Genomic DNA, 6,055 nt, shown 5'->3' with positions numbered 1-6,055 from the left:
GACAAGATGAAGGTTCATCGGAGAAATGAAGTAAAGTTGTGGGAAGTAACCACAATACTACGAAAGAAGTACAATCAGAAACTCATGCTTACCTCAACAGAGAAGTACTTTAGTACAGAAGAAGCATGAAGGTGAGAAATATGATGATTATGGTGAAGCTCAAGTAGATCCCTAGTCATCATGGAAGAGGGAATGCATGGGAAATCACTTAGGATACTATATTCGTAGTGTCAGTTAGTGGTTCTCTTGCAAAATAAACCCTAACAGAAGGAAGATGACCTATGAAACCATAGCAGAGATAAGAAGATCATAGTTGGTATCAGAAGACCACTGTTGTGGTATAGGATCAAAAGCTAGCGAGATAAAGTAGAAGATGTCTCGTCCAGGTTGATCGGAACCTATAATAAGATCCGAGTTTTAGATAACAAATAGCCATAATTGGTATCAAGTAGTCCATCATTGGATTAATTGTACCAAGAAGTTGTAAATAAATAAATTTTTGCCAGCCAAATAACAATAACCTATAATCATTTAGTCGAAGGATTCACATTGGATGTCCACAATTGAGTGGATTCACCAGAAGGATTCTTCACAAGACCTTAGAAGAATATAAACCATAAGCTACACCAAGACCAATATTCTAACCATCAATTCAATGGTTGGAAGAAAAGGAGTTGAAGACCATAAGAAAACTCTAAGGGGTAGAGTAAACATTGAGTTGGATATACAATAACTCAATATTTTGAGCAAGATAGTTGATGAAGGTCTGAACTGAGAGGAAGTTCGATCTTATTTTCATAAGATTATCGAACACTACTTTCGGAAGGATGTCAGACCAGAAGCCGAGGTTATACCTCGAGGAAGTAAGAAGTGGATTATAAATTGAGAAAGTGAGTAATATTTACTCAGAAGTACGGAAGCTCAAGTAAGCCAAGGATAATGAAGTTGGAAGAAGAAAATACCATAGACCAAATACAGCTCAAGAAGACCAAAGACCGAAGGAAATTGACCATACCAGAACCACAGACTAATAGAATGATTCCTTTCATTGAACCTAAATAACCCAAAATAGTTATAGGTATCAACTATAAACCATGATGGGATGGACGAAATGAGTCTAATCCATTCTTAGAGGAATAAACCATCATGATCATTTCCATGTTAAATACCTTACTTAGTACCATTATTGCAGTTTTGGTACTAAGGGAAAACAAAGATCTATTTTATCAAATAGGAGAATGTTATCCAATTAGTCTTCAGTCAAGACTAGCAGCACCAGAAGAAGTCTCAATCATTGAATCTTCAATGAGGAAGGAAACAAGCTTATAGAGTTGAAAGAAATCAAATAATTAAAGTTAGAAGCCATGGCTCAGAGATAGGTATCGGAGAACTGGAGTAAGAAACTGATGTTCAGAGACAGACACTAATGGATTCCAGGAAGAATCTGGACAAGGGATATATTTAATTATATCTAGTGAGATCACCACGGAGTTCGAGAAAAGATGTAGTCTGCATAAGTCAGATCCACACTCCGGAAACGTTAGAGATTTCAAAACTTCGAGGACGAAGTTTAATTTAAGGGGTAGAGACTGTAATATACCAGGATTTGGGGTTACAGAAAGATAGGAAACAGATGTGTGCATTGCATTCATGCATGGAAAATCCGGGAAATTTTCGCGCATTTGTTTAAAACCGTCAAAGTGATCGAGGTTTCTCTTGCATCGGTGGAATTGAGTTAGTCATCGATGTGGGTGCGATAAACTTCGACAAGACCTTTGCCAATTTTGAAGGTTTTGGGAACACAAATTCAATTCAATTCAAATATGAATTACAACAATTTAAATAATTATTTGAACAAAAATTTAAATTCCAAACAACCATATACAATAAATTCAAATAAGAATTTGAATTGAAAGTTCGATTGAAATTATAACTTTCTAATTATAATTCAAACTATGTTTGAAACTATGTTTGAATTATGTTTGAATTAGGAATATGACAATAATAAGGATTTCAAGAATAGGGAACATACAATTTTATTAATTTTGCACAATAATACAAAGTCTTTACAAAATTGAATAAAGAATAAAAATATAATTACAATTACAAGTATAAGGAAAAGACATTATATCCTAAACTAAATGTTGAATGTCCTCCTCTTTTGTTGAAGTGAGCCACTGCAAAAAGACCAAGAAAACAAAAGGCAAAGGTAATGCCAAGTAGCAAGGTTAAAAATTAAATAGAAGAATAACAGAAATATCTTGCTTAGCCGTGCCTTGCTCTAGCAAGCAAGGAATACCGAATTGACTACATCCACAAGGGGGTATGGATCAGGTTGAACTCACAGCGGGCATGCAGGCAGCACACACACCCCTTTGCATGGCATAGGTGTCGACCAACCACAACTCCAGAACACCATATAAAAGAGACATCCCTTGCAGCACACAAGTGTTTAGCACATTATCCATGATAGAACAAGAGCAGCCCAAGAACAGCAACTGTTCTTTAGCAGACCATTAGATAACATCAGAAAGCAACCATGAAAGAAGCAGGGCATCACCACAACCAAGCTAGAGCTGCAAGATCAGTAACTAGTAGCCAGATGGTGGTGACATACTAGGAGTCAAGAGGAGCATGTTCAGCTCAAGGAGGAGAAGCTCATCAAGACCAGAAGCTTGAATCAGATTAACACACACTTTGTCTAGGAGCTGGAGTGAGGTACAAATCTCAAACTCGAAACAGATTAGTTCCAGCATAGCATGTAGACAAGTAAATCTAGGAAAAGCATCAAACATCAATGTTTGAATGTTTTTATCATCACTTGGTATTAAACCTGAATAAAACTGGCAACTTAAATAGAGTAGAATAAATGGTACCAAGCCATATTAGCTCAAGATCCAGCTGTATGCATAGTTACAAAGTATCAACACATAACCAGGAGCAAAAGTGACTAGCACCAGATTACCACAACTACAAAAGCTACCAAGTTCAACCCAATTTAAAACACCATCAGATCTGGGTTAAGCCAAAGGCATCATATACTAACCCAAAAGATTTTCTACAACTTTTAAGAGGTTTTGGAAGCACTGCAGTGGCAATCAGCAAGACCACCTACTGCAATACCCTCCAAATACATCGACCCACATTTAAATCCATCTGTGAACTTACGCAATATTTTCCCCAAGACTATACCATTGAGTGAATATCACTTGATGGCATAGACAGAAGCAAATGCCACCATAAGCTCAAATTCATCATTTGGTACCACACGTGGAGCTAAATCATGTATGCTCATGATTTAGTAACTACCAGCAGAAGGCAAGAACTAGAGAAACAGCTCAAATAAGCCCAATCAAGAGTAGGAGTATCTGTTCTTATCAAATATATGTACCGCGGCAACATAACAACATATATACCTGGATGAATAAATCAGCCAAACAAGGAAATCAAGCATAGGCTTTGTTCTTATCAGTTTGCATTTAGAAAGAGAGAAACCATCTGTGAGGGCAGTTAGATTTGTGAGAGAAACCCAGCTAATAATCATGTCCAGTAAACTGGCCAAGCATCCACTTTGTACAACACATTCATTTATACTGTACCACCCTGAACATGATCAGATAATCCTCCAGACCATCTAAATCCAGCAGTAACACTACAATAAGCATGCATGCAAGTTCACCTCTAAACCACAGGTGATTCATACCCAAGTTATGCATTCCGCCAACATATCAGCAAACAAGTTTTTAAGCCACTAAACCTGAACTCATATATAAGCATGTTGAAGAGCTCAGGATAGAAGTTAACTGAAGTTAATCTTCCATCTTGACAGTAATAATGGGACTGAAACCATACAGGTCTGGGATGATTAAATCCTCCAAAGTGAAATACCACAGGTAGCACAGTTAATCAGAAATAGGCCAACCACATTGATATGTCTTATCCCAGAATATATAGACCAGTAATGGCATAACCAACTTATCAGCAAGTTAATAACCAAGCCACTAGGACCATCTAGATTAACACAAGGTCATAGACAGCGAGAGAAGAGTGGAAATAGCTCACAGTGTCGTAATGGAGGAAGACAAAGTAGTCACCGCCGGGGTTGCGTACGCAGCACCGTTCCGCTGACGTCGAGGATACGATGGGCAGCACATCACCACCACTCCCAGCAACACAACATCAGCAGCAGCATTCCCCACATGTACATCACCACCAAAACCAATCCCCACACCAGCCCCACCACCACATCACCGCAGAACCAGAGAAGGTTAGCCCGGGGCGAGGGTGCGAGTAGCGGCGTCACAGAAGTGAGGAGAGGGCGGAGGTCGACCCGTGTCGCGTGTTTGCGTGGCGGCGCTGGAGACAGCCGACGGCCGGCCGAATTGACCGGAAACCATGTCGAACCCCATGGCCAGGGTTGCCGTCGAATGAGTATGCAGTGCTGTAGGAGATGCATAGGTGGGGAGTTGATGGGGGGACAGCAAGACGGAGAAACGGCGGCGTTGGAGGCGGACGGTATCGACCGGAGCGAAGGCCGGCGGCGGGAGAATCACCGGTGCCCACTAGGGTTCCCGGGATCGAGGGCGAGCGACATGCCATGTAAATCAAATCGAAGAGCGGGGAATCGTGGAGCATAAGGAGGTGGAGCAGAACCGACCAGCGGCGGCGCCGGAGTGGGCCGGAAGCGGCTGGGGCGGACGGCGACGCGGCGGCGCCAACAGGGGATCGCGAGTGGAAGCCAGGACCGGCGACCATCGCGTCTGCATCGACGAGCCCGAGCCACGGCTAGGGTTTGCTGCGGGGCGCACGTGAGGTGGGGCATACAGAGAGAACGCCGGTAGGGATTTGGTGGAGGAGGAGATGGTGAAGCAGCGTCGACGGTCAGCGGCGGCTGATGCGGCCGGCGGCGGCCGGAGCGGCAGGAGGCGGCGGCCAGGTCGCGAGCGAGAGGTGAATCGCAAGTGCGTGTGCGTGTGTGGAGCTACTAAAAAAAAAAAAAAGAATTGGAGAGCGAGGGGCTGAGTTGAGCTGGGCTCGACTCGTGCGTATAGCTTCCAACCGGACCATGTGCATGTATGTTTGAAACTAAGCCAAATTAGCTTCAGCCCAATAATAAACTAGTGTAGTATTTGTACGTGAATACTAGCTGACCCAATTTACTTTAAGCCTAATATAAGTAGTCCACCAAATGTGTACGTGTGTCCCTAATCCAACTAAAATATGTAGCATACTCTTATATTAGTGCATCCTACTTTACACATTAAAATACTTAACAATAAACCTAAGTTGTTATCTAAAATAAAGAAAACGTTAGGAACATTATTCATGTTACAAACTAATATTGATATCATTTTAAGTCAAGTTAATTATTATAATAAAATCTTAAGAACTTAAATTCAATTCTAGTTACTTTAAAATTCCTAGAAAAATATTTTATAAGAAGTAAAAGTAAAATAGAATGTCTAAACATTTAAAATATTATTTCAACCTTAATCATGTAATAAATATTTTTAAGGGTTAAACACAATTTAATAAATAAAACATAGCCTTTTGATGTTTAATTAATCATATAAAAATTCCATAGTAGAATAAATAGTAAATAATTCTAAATTATATTCCAGTACTAACTTATACATATTTATTGAATATTTTCTTTAGCTTAAGATAGTTAATTAAATCCACACAATGTAATCCTTTAGGGAATTCCTAAAGCCCTAACATTAAGTTTCTTAAACCTACAAATAAATAAGTTACTATCTGTAAAAAAAAAACAAGAATATGAGTTTATACTCACATCTAAAGACCAAGAACCCGACAGCACTTAATCCGCATGACTTACACATTTTTGAGCCAAATTGAATTGTTTGACTTACCATGTATGTTTGATAATTGTAAGTAAAACCTTTGTGGTTGGACCTTAAGTAGAAGGTCATAACTAGAAATATATGTTATTTGTAGAAATTCATCCTAAGTTATAAAGTTAACTCATATACCTAGGATATATATAACTGTAACTCGTTAGCATGTGATCATTCCAATTGGTGTACCATTAGGA

This window comes from Lolium rigidum, chromosome 2 (assembly GCF_022539505.1).
Source record: "Lolium rigidum isolate FL_2022 chromosome 2, APGP_CSIRO_Lrig_0.1, whole genome shotgun sequence".
In the NCBI taxonomy this organism is placed as follows: Eukaryota; Viridiplantae; Streptophyta; class Magnoliopsida; order Poales; family Poaceae; genus Lolium; species Lolium rigidum.
This window is presented reverse-complemented; position numbering follows the sequence as displayed.